This window comes from Diadema antillarum, unplaced genomic scaffold, assembly GCF_040938485.1.
Source record: "Diadema antillarum isolate AM-2024a unplaced genomic scaffold, OU_Dant_1.0 seq00000523_RagTag, whole genome shotgun sequence".
Taxonomy (NCBI): Eukaryota; Metazoa; Echinodermata; class Echinoidea; order Diadematoida; family Diadematidae; genus Diadema; species Diadema antillarum.
Window position 1 is genome coordinate 1,767,927 of NW_027271475.1, and position 15,053 is coordinate 1,782,979.

Below are 15,053 nucleotides of genomic sequence, written 5' to 3' on the forward strand. Positions count from 1 at the left end.
TGATTACAATAGTTTCCTCCTTCTTTTTTTTCCTTGTTTCTTGTGCAACAATCATAAAAATTCTTTGCATTACAACATCATGCTTCTTAAAATCAATTGTTGTTTCCATTTCTTCTCCTCACGCACAAAACAATGACAACCACCCTGCACTTTGAATAGCAGGGTAGTTGAAATTAAGATGTGATATTTGCTGGTACTTGGAAAGGCATGCCTAGAGTATGCATTAAATACGAGAAGCAGTCAGAAAAGGGTCACCAGTACAAATCCACCACCTAAAGCTTGCCAGCAGTACACTTGCTGCACGGTATGTTTTTTTTTAGACCATTTTACACACATATTTATATTCTATTCATTGTTTAAGAGACAAAGTTCAGTGAAAAAGCTTGTATTTCATCTCCTTGTTCTTGTTCAATTTTGTTTTTCCTGCATGTTGCACCCTTTGGCATAAATATAGCACTCTAACAAAGTGTGCGCAACAGCCCCTCTAAACATTGAAAATGTTGTTACAGTTGCAAAGTGGAAAGTAACAATATATTGCAGTATTTGATACATAACATACATGTCCCTTGTATATTTCTATGGGTGAGATTAGGTATTAGAATAACATTAAAAAAGGGATCAAAACACGGCAATGACATACACGTATACCAAAGTATCCCCAGTTGCCTTCCTAATACAAAATGTACAAAGGTTTTATCAGTCTGCAATGGCATCATAGCCTCTTATTCAATGTCAAACAATACACATACTGTATCTTACCATTTTTTTTCCCTGTCTAAGTGCCAGACTTGCCATTTTGTTTGTGTGTGTGTCTATGCCAGTAATTTTGATTGCATTCAATGCTTCATAATATAGCATTAGGAGTTTGAGTTGGATAAGCAACTGGAATGCTGTGGTAATGATGGAGTCTGCCTGCATTCTACCTATGTATCACATCATGCATAGAAAAGAAACCTACTGTTGATGACTCTGAAATATGTCCTGTCATACACATGATCAGGACCTGCAGCTACATGTACCTGCAGTTATTCAGGTCTGAAATGTCAAGACTAAAATTTTGAAATCCTCTGATATGAATGAAATTCAATTATATCAGTCTCGATTTCAATCCTGCTCGGAGGGGGTCTTATCAAATCACTTTTAAATAGGAAAACTCAGCTGGAGAACAAGGTCCATATTTGTACTGCAGATATCTATCAACTAAAGCAGGATATAGTCATATATGCTACAATAAGGAGTACATACACCGATGCATTGTAAATAAGTAGGTTACGGCTATTACTTTTGTCAAGGGTCTGATCCAAAAATCAAGGGAGCGCGACGGGACGGAATTTGAATGGGTTTTTTATTTAAAACAAAAAAAGTGTAAGTGTTAGCAGCCATTTATTACTACAAATGTGTTAGGCTTACATGAAGACATCACACTGCACTATGGACAATATCAGCATCTGTTTTGTTTCCATGGCAACAACAAATTTTATTAGCGCGACGGGACGGACTGAAAAAATCACTGGTTTTTGTGAAGAAAATTCAAAGGAGAATTAATTCAAAGTTAATGAGCAATACAGACCATGTCATGTGGTGTTTGTTTGTCAATGTTCCAAACATTACTTGCACAAATAGAGAAACATCTAGATCTAATAGATTTTATTTTTTAGGTAATTTTCTCAATAGCTGTTGAAGTCCGTCCCGTCACGCGACGGGACGGACAAAAATGAACTATGTACAAAACGAATGGGAAATTCTAGAGAATCAGCTAATTTTCATCAAAATGTATTTAAACTTTGGAAAACAGTTTTATAACATCTTAGTGTAGATTAAGCACACCAAGATTCAAACTACTCATGAGTGCTGAAAAATTTGATCAACAATTATTATCATAAGGCCAAAAATTCTCATTTTACAAGAATTCTTACACTTTTGGTATGGTAATCCTTGATTTTCTTTCTCGAGGAAAATTACTTTACATGAATGATAATGTTGCAATGGCATTTCGTTTGCCCAAAGATTGAATCTTTCCACCAAGATTTGATCACCAATGCAAAGGCTGTCTTTAATGACGATCTTGGCAACTGTGGATACTCTTCATATTCTCCTCCATTTTTTTTTCTCCAATTTCCAGGGAGAAAAACAAAAATGAGCCTCTGAGTCTGATCCAAAAAATCAAGGGACAGCGATGAGACGGAATTTAAGAGAATTTTTATGCTCACAAAAAAAAAAAAAAAAAAATGTTAGCATGATAGCAGCCATAGGTATCAAGCTTACATGAAAGCATGAAAGTGCACTATAAACAAGGCAGACATTTGTTTTGTTTCCATGGAAACAACAAATTTTACTCACAGAATTAAAAAAAATCACTGTTTTTTTTAAAACAAAATTCAAAGGAGAATTGTATCAACGTTGATGAGCAAGACTTGCCATGCTATATGGCATTGTTTGCTACCACTCCCTACATTACTTCAACAAAAGAGCTATCATACAGATTTAATATGTTATACTTTTTAAGTAAATTCCTCGAAAGGTGTTGAATTCCATCCCATAGCGCAACGGGACGAAACGATATGCACTATGTACAAAACGAATGGGAAATTTTCAACACTGACTAATTTTCATCAAAATGTGTTATAGCCTGTGGTTAACACAGTTTTATAACATTTTAGTGTAGAGTACGAAGATTTAAACTACTGAGAAATGATGGAAAATTTCAGTAACAGTTATCACTATCATAGTTAAAGATTTTCATTACACATAAATCCTTGCACTTATGGTATAGTAATCCTTGATTATATTTTTCCCAGTATATATATATATATATATATATATATATATATATATATATATATTTTTTTTTTTTTTTTTTTTTTTTTTTTTTTTAATGAGTGAAAATGAGACTCATTACGTTGCACGTCATTTGCACAAGCTTTGATTCTACCTCCACGATTTGACTGACTGTGCTATAAAGTCTATACAAGTTTTCAGCAGCAACAACGCCACTCAGAGTAGTGGCAAATCATTTTGGGGAAGTAATTTTGTGATAATCTTAGTATCCAGATGCTGTTTTTTTTTTTTTCATTTTCCATCCACAAGGGGTTGAGCATCATATATTAGCATCACAGTTTTTGACAACCATGCTGTAGTTTTTCAGTTTTAAAACTTCACCTCTTTTTTGAGTTGCAGTAATTTTGTTGACATTTCTTTTTTTTAATATAAATTGTATTTTTAAACTTGTATGTCAGAAGTGTCTAAGAATTGAAACAGGTTTATGTATTTTTTAGATGAAGAATTTTGAATTGTCAATTCCCCATGTGCATTCCATCATGGGGATGCTCAAAATCAGTGTTTCAGTATTGAAATTCAAACAATTGTCTATTAAAGAATGATTTTTTTCCCCATTTTTCTCATAAACTTTTTGTGGCAATTTTTCTTCCCTATTTCTCAGACAGGGTAGGAATCTGCATGTTGATAAATATTAACCTCAATTTAAAAAAAAAATACAGTTCGAACACATGGACAAGAGAATCAGCTTTATCAATGCAGTATTGACTACCAGAGTAGACTGTGCATTTGTAATTTACAATTATTTTTTTTTAATGTCTAAATGGGAATTGCCTTGCTAAAAATAAGTTGGTGAATTACATCATGGACAAAATGAAACAAAAAGTAAGCATAGATCTTAGTACATTACTCCAAACAGTAAAAGGCTATTCATGTACATGTAAAATGAATGCAACTACAAATCAGCAGAACATCAAATATTAAGGGAGAGTACAGTATTGGTTGGGATGAAGATTGAGCTTTTACACTGATACCTTCTTTTTTTTTTCAAGATACTAAGAAACCACTATATGAAATAATACAGAGCATACAATTCTAAGAGGAATTTAAAGTTTATTAGATGAAAATCAGTTTTGAAATGGCTGACATATCTCAAACAAAGTAAAACAAATAATATCCATTGCCGAAAAAGGTGGAATCCACCTGGCTTTGTTTTACTTTGTTTTGCATATATCAGCCATTTCAAAACCAATTTTCATCAAATAAACTTTAAATCCCTCCAAGAGTTACATGCTGTTTTATATTTCATAAAAGGTTTCTCATTACCTCACAAAAATAGATGAACACTTGATGCCCCATCTTGACCAAAACTATACCATCTCTTTAACTTCAATTGGTCAACCTCACTAGTCAATCAGATCATGGGATGGGGGTAGAGATACATCTTTATGATTTAAAAACTGAAGGGAAGATGAAGGATCCATAAAACCCCTTGACCACATACAATGGTTACTCTTTTCACAAGTTTGCCAATTACATTGTAGTCTTTTTATTCTGTTCAAGTTAGGGACACTCTTTTTCTAGCCCATTGTGGTATACAAATTCCGTCCCGTCGCACCTACCATTGTTTACATGTGCAGTCCGTCCCGTCGCGCCTACCATTATGTAAAGTCCGTCCCGTCGCGCGACGGGACGGACATTATGTTGGACAATTATAATTTTCTTATGAATAGAGAATTATTTAATTTAGTGTCATGGATATAGAGCCCCACTAATTCATTGATACATTATGGAATATGAGTGACCAAACTCAAGTCTATCATACAGAAAAAATAATAATTTTGTGTCAAAGTGCTGAAAAACATGTTTTTTCAAGAAAAAATGAAGATTTTGACCCAAAATTAAACTATAATGAGAAAAATGAATACCAGATATGAACTGCTCCTAGGAAGAGTACTCTATGATAAGAATTGATGTTCCCCTACTTTTGTAGTTTTTGTGCAAATTACTTGAAAAAGTAAAGTCCGTCCCGTCGCGCAAAGAGGGCGCTTTTCATGTTTTATCGGTAATTTACGGAAAAGTCTGACGTCAAATATATTAGACACGTACTTTTCTGAAAACTGCAGATTCTCAGCTTTTATATGATATATAACATGAAATACAAGTGTCAATATGAAAATTTAGCCCAAGTGAACACTATTTTTGGATCAGACCCTCAAAGACACCGTTTAAGATAGTGGTGGCCCAATTTCAGTAATTGTTGAACTTTGCCAACTGGGCCATACTATGATATTCAAATGAAGGGGGATATACTTAAGCATACAGAAGGGTGAAACTATGCTGTTACTATCCAGAAATTTTTGACCTCCTCCCCCAAATTTGGCTAGTCTTTGCATACAGAGTATGTGAAAATGACTTTCAGCTGTTCACAGCTCATTCTGGGGGCTATCAAACTTTTGAAAAAACAGGAAACAGACAGGTCATATTGACACACTGTACTCACTTGAGCCCTATAAAATTGGTTCGACAACCATTCACTGGTATGTTCTGGTAACATACCTGATGAAAGCAGACAGCATTCAAAACTCTATATGGTGCTTGAGTGCAACCCAGATTTACACAGTAAGTGGAATTCAACTGGAAACATGCAGACACTTAGGTATCTGCTCTGGACAAATCGGTATGATCATGTCTGGTTTTTCTTTTCCTTTTGATTCAGGGGGTCGGAAAAAAGCTGACGCAAATACACTCAGACTTTTTCTTTCCATATTGGCAAGCAGTTTCAACAATAGATAGCTCTTCTGGGCCCTGTTTCATAAAAGATGGTAGGATGGCAACTCTTGCTGGAATGGCAACTTCCAATAGCAACAGCCAATCAGGAAGCTGGATTCTTGTTGTTACCATGACAATTGCCATTCCAGCAAGAGTTGTCATCGTATCAACCTTTCATGAAATGGGGCCCTGATGTTTACCTTTAACTGCCAATTAAAGCTTGGAAGTGGGTGAGTATGTGAACTGATGTTTCATAAGCTATTACAGACTACTAAAAAGTGACTATTTTCATACAAACAAACAAACAAACAAATACAAACAAACAAAAAGACAGACAAACAGTAAGATGTGAGAGCTTGCCAAAATAATGTATGGATAATAAGATCAATAACTTACGACGCATGGGTGGTGGAATGTTGTAATGTTCTTAAAGTGTTTCATGAGGCTCGTCTTGTCCTTGGCGTAGTCGCGGCTGACAAACAGCTGCTCGGTGAGGTAGAAGGACCAGCCAAAGAAAGGCACGTACTTCAGCTCATTCTTCATCACACTCTTGGCACCCTGTATGTGTGAGACGGACAAGGCAGGACAACTTTGGCGTCAAGGCATAGCAGAACGCATCACAAAAGCTTCACATGTTGATTGTAATACTATGCATAGGTATCCTACATCAATACTGTTACTCTATACAGCACAAATTCATTCAGTCACAGGTCTCGAATTTCATCAAATTTGAGTAAAAGCCACTTTTTTAAGGGGGCACAAATCCACTAGAAGCGGCACAAGTGAATAACAAAATATTGTGGCCGTGAACGGTTTGATTTTAAAAGAGGCATTCTGGCCAATAAGAGGGACTCGGCAGCAAATTGCCGATGGCTGATGGGTATTTCAAGCACTGCAGTCAGCTTACTAATGTCGCAGTGAATTTGCCTTTCAGTATTTTCAGACATCATAAATGGATATAATATGACTGGCAAACCACAATCAATGCGTCCAAATACACCCAGGATTTGTGATACTTCCATATCAATTTCTGGCTTTTGCCCATGGATCAAAGCATCTGTCAATGATAACATCAATGTAAAGTGACAAATGATACATTACTACAATTCTTTTTTTTTTTTTTGAAGCTTTATCAACAAGTCTTATGAAGATGAAAATTAGAATTAAAGTCACATAGCATCAACAATGATACACATGTTTCAACTGGTGAAACAGACAAGTTTAGTAAAAATTGGTGGTGAGGATGATATGGAAGAGACAGTGGTGGTGAGTGATGGGAAAGAGGATGCTAATGATAATAAAGATGGTGATGACAACAGCAGCGGCATTAAATCTTGATGATGATGATGATGATGATGATAATAATGATGACAGTAGTTTCTTGTTACTTGTCACTTGTCACTTGTTGCAGTAATTCCAATTGCAGCTCTAAGGAAGCTATACCGGGATGCAAATCATGCCGTGTGCCAATGGAGGTAGGTGGTGACAGTAATTTGCTGTGATTTGTATGGCTCACACAAGTGGTGTTGCCATGGTGATATCAGCGGTACTGGATGTATTGCTGGTGAAGAGCATGTTTAAAGTGATGATGATGGTGCTGATGATGATGATGCAGTGCAAAAAGTGATCATACTTTGGTAATGCTGGCCATTGGATGATGATGGTAATTGTGATGGTGGTACTGATGGTGATAGTGATGGTAATAGTGGTAGTGATGGTAATAGTGGTAGTGATGGTGATGGTGATGGTGGTGGTAGTGGTGGTGGTGGTGGTGATGGTGGTGGTAGTGGTAGTGGTGATGGTGAGGGTGATGGTGGTAGTAGTCATGTACAATGTAGTTATATGTAGTAATTGTGGTGGTGGTGGTGATGATGGTAATGTTGATGGTGGTGGTAGTGATAATGGTGATGGTGAGGGTGATGGTGGAGGTAGTGGTGCAATATCGTTATAGTAATCATAGTGGTGGTGATGGTGGTGGTAATGGTGATGGTGATGGTGATGATGATCCAGATGACGATGATGGCATGGAAATGGTGGTAGGAGAGGGGGTGGAGACATTGACAAGAAACTATTCATACTCTCAGAACTTTGAACTTTTCTGCAATCTGCCAGGTGACAAGCCAGTCCACGTCCTGACGATGGTTGAAGATCAGAAGACAATGTTCATTTCCCAGGAGCCTCATCTCTTCCTCTGTCATATGCAGAATGACCTCTGACCCCGACCAGCTGTCAATCAGCCATACTAGTTCTAAAAAGATCAATGATATGCTGACATCACTCATTATGAGCTCATGATAGCACAACATTAAAAGAAATCACATTTCTCTTACATTCTTCTTGGACAAATTCAATTATGTGGCAAGGACAGTTTTGCCCATCAAACCTTAAATCAAGATATGACCCAATGTATGCATCTATATAGCAAGGAGGAATTTATGACACAAAAATGGCTGAAACAAACTTTAACTTAAGCAGTCTAAATGCAATAAGGACAGCAACAAGAGATATTAGCAAAATAAAAATCGACTACTTTCAATCATCATTTTTCTCTTGGAGTCATGTGTCAGGTATTGTACCAATTGTATTTTCTAAAGACTGACAAATTCAGTGCATCAGACTGAACAAGTAAAGCATCTACAATGATTACCAAAACAGAAATGCAATGATTGTGAAATTGGAAACTGTTTGTGGTGTGGAAATTTTCACACATTTTGTGCGACCAGAAACCAATGCAAAAACAAAAGCATACAAATATTTTCCTTGTTGTGTGTACCACCTTGTGATGTCTTGATTCAGCAGAATCAAAAACATGCAAAATTGATCTTTCTCGGCAGAACATGAAAAATTACTCACGTGAAAATATTCGCTTTTACAGTATACTTAAAGACATATGAGAATTTCATGATGAGCTACCTCTTGGTTAAATGACAAAGAGTATGCTCTTTGTACAACAGGCTTGGTAGGAGATGACACTAATATTCTCTTTTTAAAATACAACAATGGTAGTGAAGAGATAACTGTCTGACGACTAAAAACAAAAGTTACCTAGCCATAGCATGTTCATGATGAGTCCGTTGGCATCACGATACAGTCTCTTGCTGAAAGGCCACAGAAAGAGGGTGAGGCACTGGCAGCTCGTAACAATGAGGGCGCTGATCAGCAATGTACTCATCAGCCAGATGTGGACCAGCGTGGAGCTTTTGATGAGGGAAACAACGTCCATGGTGCTTGTAGAGTTCCGTCAGCTTCTAAACCTGTGTAATGAGGAATGGTACCGGTACATGTAGATCTCATTTTAAAATTCGACGAATCAAGCCCCTCTATTAAGAACTACAGCATGGTATTTTATAGAGCCTAGGTCTTTTCACAGATGCTAAAGATTGAATAGAACCATATTTCAAAAATAAATACACATTACAATACATGTATAAGACTTCACTTAAATGTCAATAAATGCTTTTATGAAACACTTGCAGGATGTACTGGTACGTGTAAAACGTCATAAGACTCAAGAGCACCCATCTTTGAGTGGGTGAAGCAGGATACTGTTTGAAGTACACACAGCCCTGTCGCTGTACAGAAGTCGCACAGCATCAGGACCCCGTTTTATCAAAAGATAAAATCGATTTTAAATTTTCTTACCACACAAGCTGCCCTAGACTTACAGTTGAAATCAACTATATCATTAATTCTAACTCTTCATAAAACAGGGCCCTGGTCGGGCTAGAAGTACATTAACTACGGACAAAAAGCAACATTACCTGGTAGTACAACGTCAACTTAAATACAAGTTCTACACCTTTAGCATCATTGAGGCCCAGCTGTAATTAGTTATATTAGGCCTACTTAACAGGGTTCTACCGGTAAATATTAGCTTTAATATATCAAATACATTTAAATGCCAGAACCCATCACAATCTTGCTTTGAAAGAAAAAAGACCAACATGCTCATCATCAGCTTGTGCACAGTGATTAGCTTCAGACAATAACTGCTCACATATTGTCTCTGGGCTTTGCTGGCACGAGTAGCAGAAGTGATTCCTACATCTTACATGAGGAGTCAGACGTCTAGAATTTCTATAAATACTACACATGTACTGTAGACCAGATCCTAACTAAGTTAAACTCGTTAGCAAACTCTGGCCATCATTGTGGACAATGAGGGAAACTATTGCACAAAGTCTTTTGACATGTCATCGAATGTTGAATGGAAAGCTTTCAGGCAGGCCTAGACATTTATACTTTGTTAGAATCTAGAGTCTAACTCGGTTTAGTAGGATTGCAATTGGACAACCCTCTTAGAGTCTTAGAGTTAGAGATGATATTTTTATTGTTACCACAGTCCACACAATTATGCAGTGCAGTGGTCAACGCAACTTCTAAATCTATTTTTTTTTCTTTCTCATCACAAGCACAAATAATACAATTGAATTGAACTAAGTCACAACAAAAACAACAACAAAAAAATCACTCTCTCTTTGTGACAAACACGTTATGGCAATCATGCACTCGTTACATAGAGCTAGTGGAAGTGGAACCCTGGCCCTTCTTGCCCGCCCGACCAGGCGCCGTGCTTTGCATCTGCCATGCGCATTCATCAACGACAGGGTTGTGCATGAATTCAAAGTATAGATACATTCTAGATCAGTTCTAAATCTAAAAATGCAAGATAGCAGGTTCCTGATGATATATAAGTAACTTTCATGAAAAAGATCATCAGCTGAGCAGCACTTTTCTTCGACTGCTGGCAGAGAGCAACGCTGCATGCTGCACGAAAAACATCGGGAGGGTGTTTCACAGAGATTTTAAGTCGAACTTATAAATTTAAGATTGACTAAAGATTATGGTAAATCTATGCTGCATGTGTCTTCAATGGCAATGTTGCCCAACTTTCTACAAGAATTAAGATTTTGGAGACCTTTTTCATGTTAACAATGAAATTATTCTGTAAACATTACCGGTACTGATAATTTGAAGTGGGTGATGATTAGCCTGATGAAATTGAACAGGGAAACCAGTGGCATACCATAATTTTTAGTCAATCTTAAATTAATTTAAGTTCGACTTCGTGAAACACGGGTTCGTGAAACACCCCCCGGGGTGATGGCAGCTAGAGCCATGTCATCAGTTGCCATTCATTTGCCAGGCAGGCAGGCCAGTGCCTTGGCCCTTAGTCGGGCAGCGCGCCAGCGCTAGCGGGAGGCCAGCGGCGCGGCGCACCCACACCTGACACCCAATTCAATTGCTGCAGCCCTGCCAATTTCATAATTGCCAGGCGCAGGCTAGCCTGAAGAATGCAAACTTATACACGCATACAAACGACAGTCTCACCATGCAGGAAGTCGTGCACATAGCAGCTTCAATAACAATTCCCTCATTAATTGAGCTGCGTTTCGTCTCAGTTATTTCAGTAGAGTGCGTTGTGCCTGGTCGTGCACGCAAGGTGATCATCGATACTACTACGAATTACAGGATATTCAAGGAGGTTACATTTTACGTACTGTACTAAGACTAGGCGACTACCAAAACAGATTATGACGTGTAGCTACCGCTAATTCCCGCGCGCACGCATGCCTGTGCTTTCACGAAAGTGACTTCGAATCGACGCGACGCCTTCGTTTCTTCTCCCACAAAACGACAGCAACAACAACAAAAACAAGAAGTGTTTGGTATGGAAATAGTTGTTGTATCAAGAATACAAACTGTACTTGGCCGGCTTGACAATGGTCCAGAGAGTTCAAAGTTGAACGTCGAATGACAAATAAGCTCAACCTGAAGTGATCGTATGATTTGGGGTTAACAAAATATAAAGATGAAAGTCATAGAGATTTTGTGTCTGTGTATGTTCATCCCATACGTTGTTCATGCATGCAGGTTGACAATCGAGCATGAAAATCAGAATGACACATGCCTATTTCAGACTTTCAAGTGTTCAAATCAGTGTTCTCATCTTGGCAATTAATAAACACAAACTAAGGCAACTTAGGCACAAAGGCAAAAAATAACCTTATTTTAGACAGACTTGCAAAGATACAACACATAATAATGTATAGGTATATATAAGCGTGTTGGGATTTCAAGTATTATTGGCTCCACAAAGAAGTAAAGTGTATATATTCATAAGTTTATTGGGCTCGAATAAACTAATGAATATGTACTTTATTGGCCAAAAATGCATTGCCAATTTGTTTCTTTGGATGTGATAAATATATGTAATATATATAATATATGTATATGTAATATATAAATATATATATATATATATATATATATATATATATATTAATACATATATTCATTAGCTTTGATAGTGCACTTGAAAACATACAAACAAAACAAATATCTATATAATGTAGCTAACAGATAAAGCTGTATGCAATATTCCAAGATGCGCAGAAAATCAAGAGTATATGTGTGTTTTGGTCTACCTATATATACTGTACATCAGTTGATTATGTGTGTTTGTGAGCAATTAATATATGTGTGTGTCGGCGAGTCAGCCATACGCTTGTCATTTCAAAGTAACATTCAGCCATTAATTGTTAGCCTTGATTATCATCAGGAATTGAAATCTGCATGGATAGGAATTAAACTTCTAGTGTATTAGATAGACACACATGAATTCATCAAAATAAGTTAAGTACCGTTTATTTTCTATTGGCTAATTATGAAGCAGCCCAAGAAATTACTTGCATACTTTGTCCGGAGAAAACTAAAAAATAGCCTCAAGACTCTACAAAAACACCAGGAAATACTATACAAAAAAAAATGAAAGCAATGCTCTAATTTCAAATGTGACTGATGTGGTTCTAACACTAAAGGTTCATATGAAGAGTTTGTTCGCAAAAACCAATAAGTCCATATTTGCCAACGATTAAAGGTCAAGGAAAATAAAGAGAATAATAAGAAAATTTTTGCTTCTTTTGACCATAACTTCAAAAATGTACCTTTATATGTAGTGACCAATATATCATTTAAAAGATATTATTTTGTACTTTATGACAGCTAGAGACTGTACTTCAAAATCTTCAAAAATGGACTTATCGGTTTTTGCGAACAAACTCTTCATATACTGTGGCAGAAGAGAGCATGATAAGGACCCCAGATATCAAATGTCCGGAAGCCCAGGGAAATGGTTTCGGTAAGTGACCAATGCCACACTGTTTCATGATGAAAACATTTAAAACTTTCTCATTGCATGTCCACTTGTCACGACACTTTCAGATCTGCTTCTTTCAACACTTCCTTCTGTTTTCAAAGTAAATAGAGATCTGCCTTCCACTTTTAAAGTTGTGCAATTCTACACCATCTTCAAGCAAGTGAACCTTTTTTTTTTCTTTTTAAAAAGGTATAAAATCAAACAGCGATGGTAGAGTTTTCATCAAAATTGGACCTACAAGAAAGTTATGGCATGTTATGAAGAACAGTCACATCAATCTGACACCTGTGAATTTCCAAAGGTTCCGGGAGGGGGTTCCATTGACCTCGACTGTCCCTCCCCCCCCCCCCCCCCCCACCCTAAAAAACGTTCCATGGCCCCTGAGCATTAACCACAGCATGCAAATTGGAGCTGATGACATTACCACCTTGTACCTATGTTTTTTTTTCTTTTTGGACATGAAATAAAAAATAAAAAAAACAAGGGGAAGTTGTGTCCTTCACAAAAAAATCTTTGTAGTCTTGCATTTATAAAAAAAATGTTGATTCATTGGAGGGCATATAACTGCCTACTTTAGAAATATGATTTTATCATAATATTTTAGTGTTACACCATAATGGGAGAGTTCGAAGGTGACATATCGCCTATTTTGATCTATATGTGTGGCTGTGAATGCCATCGTTAATTCGTGAAAACATGACAAAATTTAACACCCCATAACTTTCTCATTTTAGGTCTGATACAATTACCCTGTTCATCTGAGCTCACTCTATTCATTACAGTCTACTTGTAACATGGTGTAGAATTTTGTGTGAAGTCAAGATTTTGTCTATTTCTAGCTTACTACACAATGCTATGTCTTCTCCTGCATACAGTCATGGATGGATATAGAAATTAAAGTAATATTTCACACATTTTTGTCAAGTTTTCTATTTTAGTTACACCTGGGCTATTCACTCTCTCTTGAGGTATATAAAACAACATAAGTTGTTTCAACGCAAAAAAAAAAAAAATATCATCTATACCAATTTGAGATATTTGAGTTTCAATCTGCTGAAAAATACAGGGAAAATAGTTAAACATATGTGATGACTTAAATGACCAAATATTTCTTGTTGCATGCACAGGTAATGAATGCAGTATCACTGAAAAGATTTGATTTTTCTTTAACCTGATAACTTAAATTAGAAAAAAAAAAGAATGAAAAAGGCACTGATATGTTTTGTATTCAAACTCTTTGTATGTTCTTTTCTCTTCCACATTAATGATGATGTGCATAATGTGAGGATGGGAAGGGGATTAAGGGAGTTCACACGTGCAGACAGCTCAATAAAACAATATGTGTTAAGCAATTGTCTTGTCATTTCAAATATAATCATTTAATTTATACAATAAAATCACATGTCTCTATTTTGATCATTCCTATTCATTTAAAAGTAGAACTTCTCACAAACTTTCCTTGTTTAAAAAAGAAATGTGTCAAACTTTGCTCTACTGCATTCAAAGCACTTTGCATGTTAGTACAAGTCATTAGCAAGCCAGTAACATAAATCAGTAATAACACTCATTTGCAATTAGCTTCTTCACACAATTTATCGGTCTTCAAATCTGACAAATGTGTCCCCATGCTACTGCAGAGTTGCCAGCATTTGTAAATGCCTTTCAGTACTTTGATGGCTGAAAATCAGTAATTTGCACCTTTTTTTGATTGAAAATCAGTAATCTTTAAAACAGTGTAATAGAATATATCACAGACAATGATGTCTAAAATCAGCAATTCCATATTGCTTGTAACCTTCGGTATTCTTCTCCAATTTCAGTAGAAATTACTGAAAATCAGTACTAGTTGGCAGCTCTGCTCCTGGGAATCACAGTCATGTTCAAGTCTTTGCATGGACTCCCAGGAGGAAACTTCTGATTAAGTCACAGGATCTCATACTTCAAACACAAAGATAAGCAAGAAAACAATTAACACTTGCTATTCATTACTTCTCTTTAACAAATCCACACATCGCAACTTAACAGATGTGACAAACTCTTAAACATACGCTCCAGCGTAACAATGCTAGCTTTGGGGCCAAATTCTAACTTGTAGAGCAAGCATTGCCAAGCATAATCACAGATTTCTTAACATTTTGTTTTTCAATCACACATAGGCCTATTGCAAAATTACACACAGTTAACTCTAACATACCACAATAGCTGCATTTTTGAAATTGTGCATTGATTAAAGACATAAAGCTAACAGATGAAACACTAAACCTAATCATGCTACGCTGCTACAATATAATACATCAAAACACTTCCATTTTTCTTTAAATTAACAGCTGCACTGACAAATACTGCT

General features: G+C 36.4%; 1 pseudogene; it reads right to left on the reverse strand.

Moving 5' to 3' along the window:
• The window catches only part of LOC139734312 (1-acyl-sn-glycerol-3-phosphate acyltransferase delta-like), a 28,397-nt pseudogene extending 17,382 nt beyond the window's left edge, over window positions 1-11,015 (reverse strand).
• Between the last annotated feature and the right edge of the window lie 4,038 nt (window positions 11,016-15,053).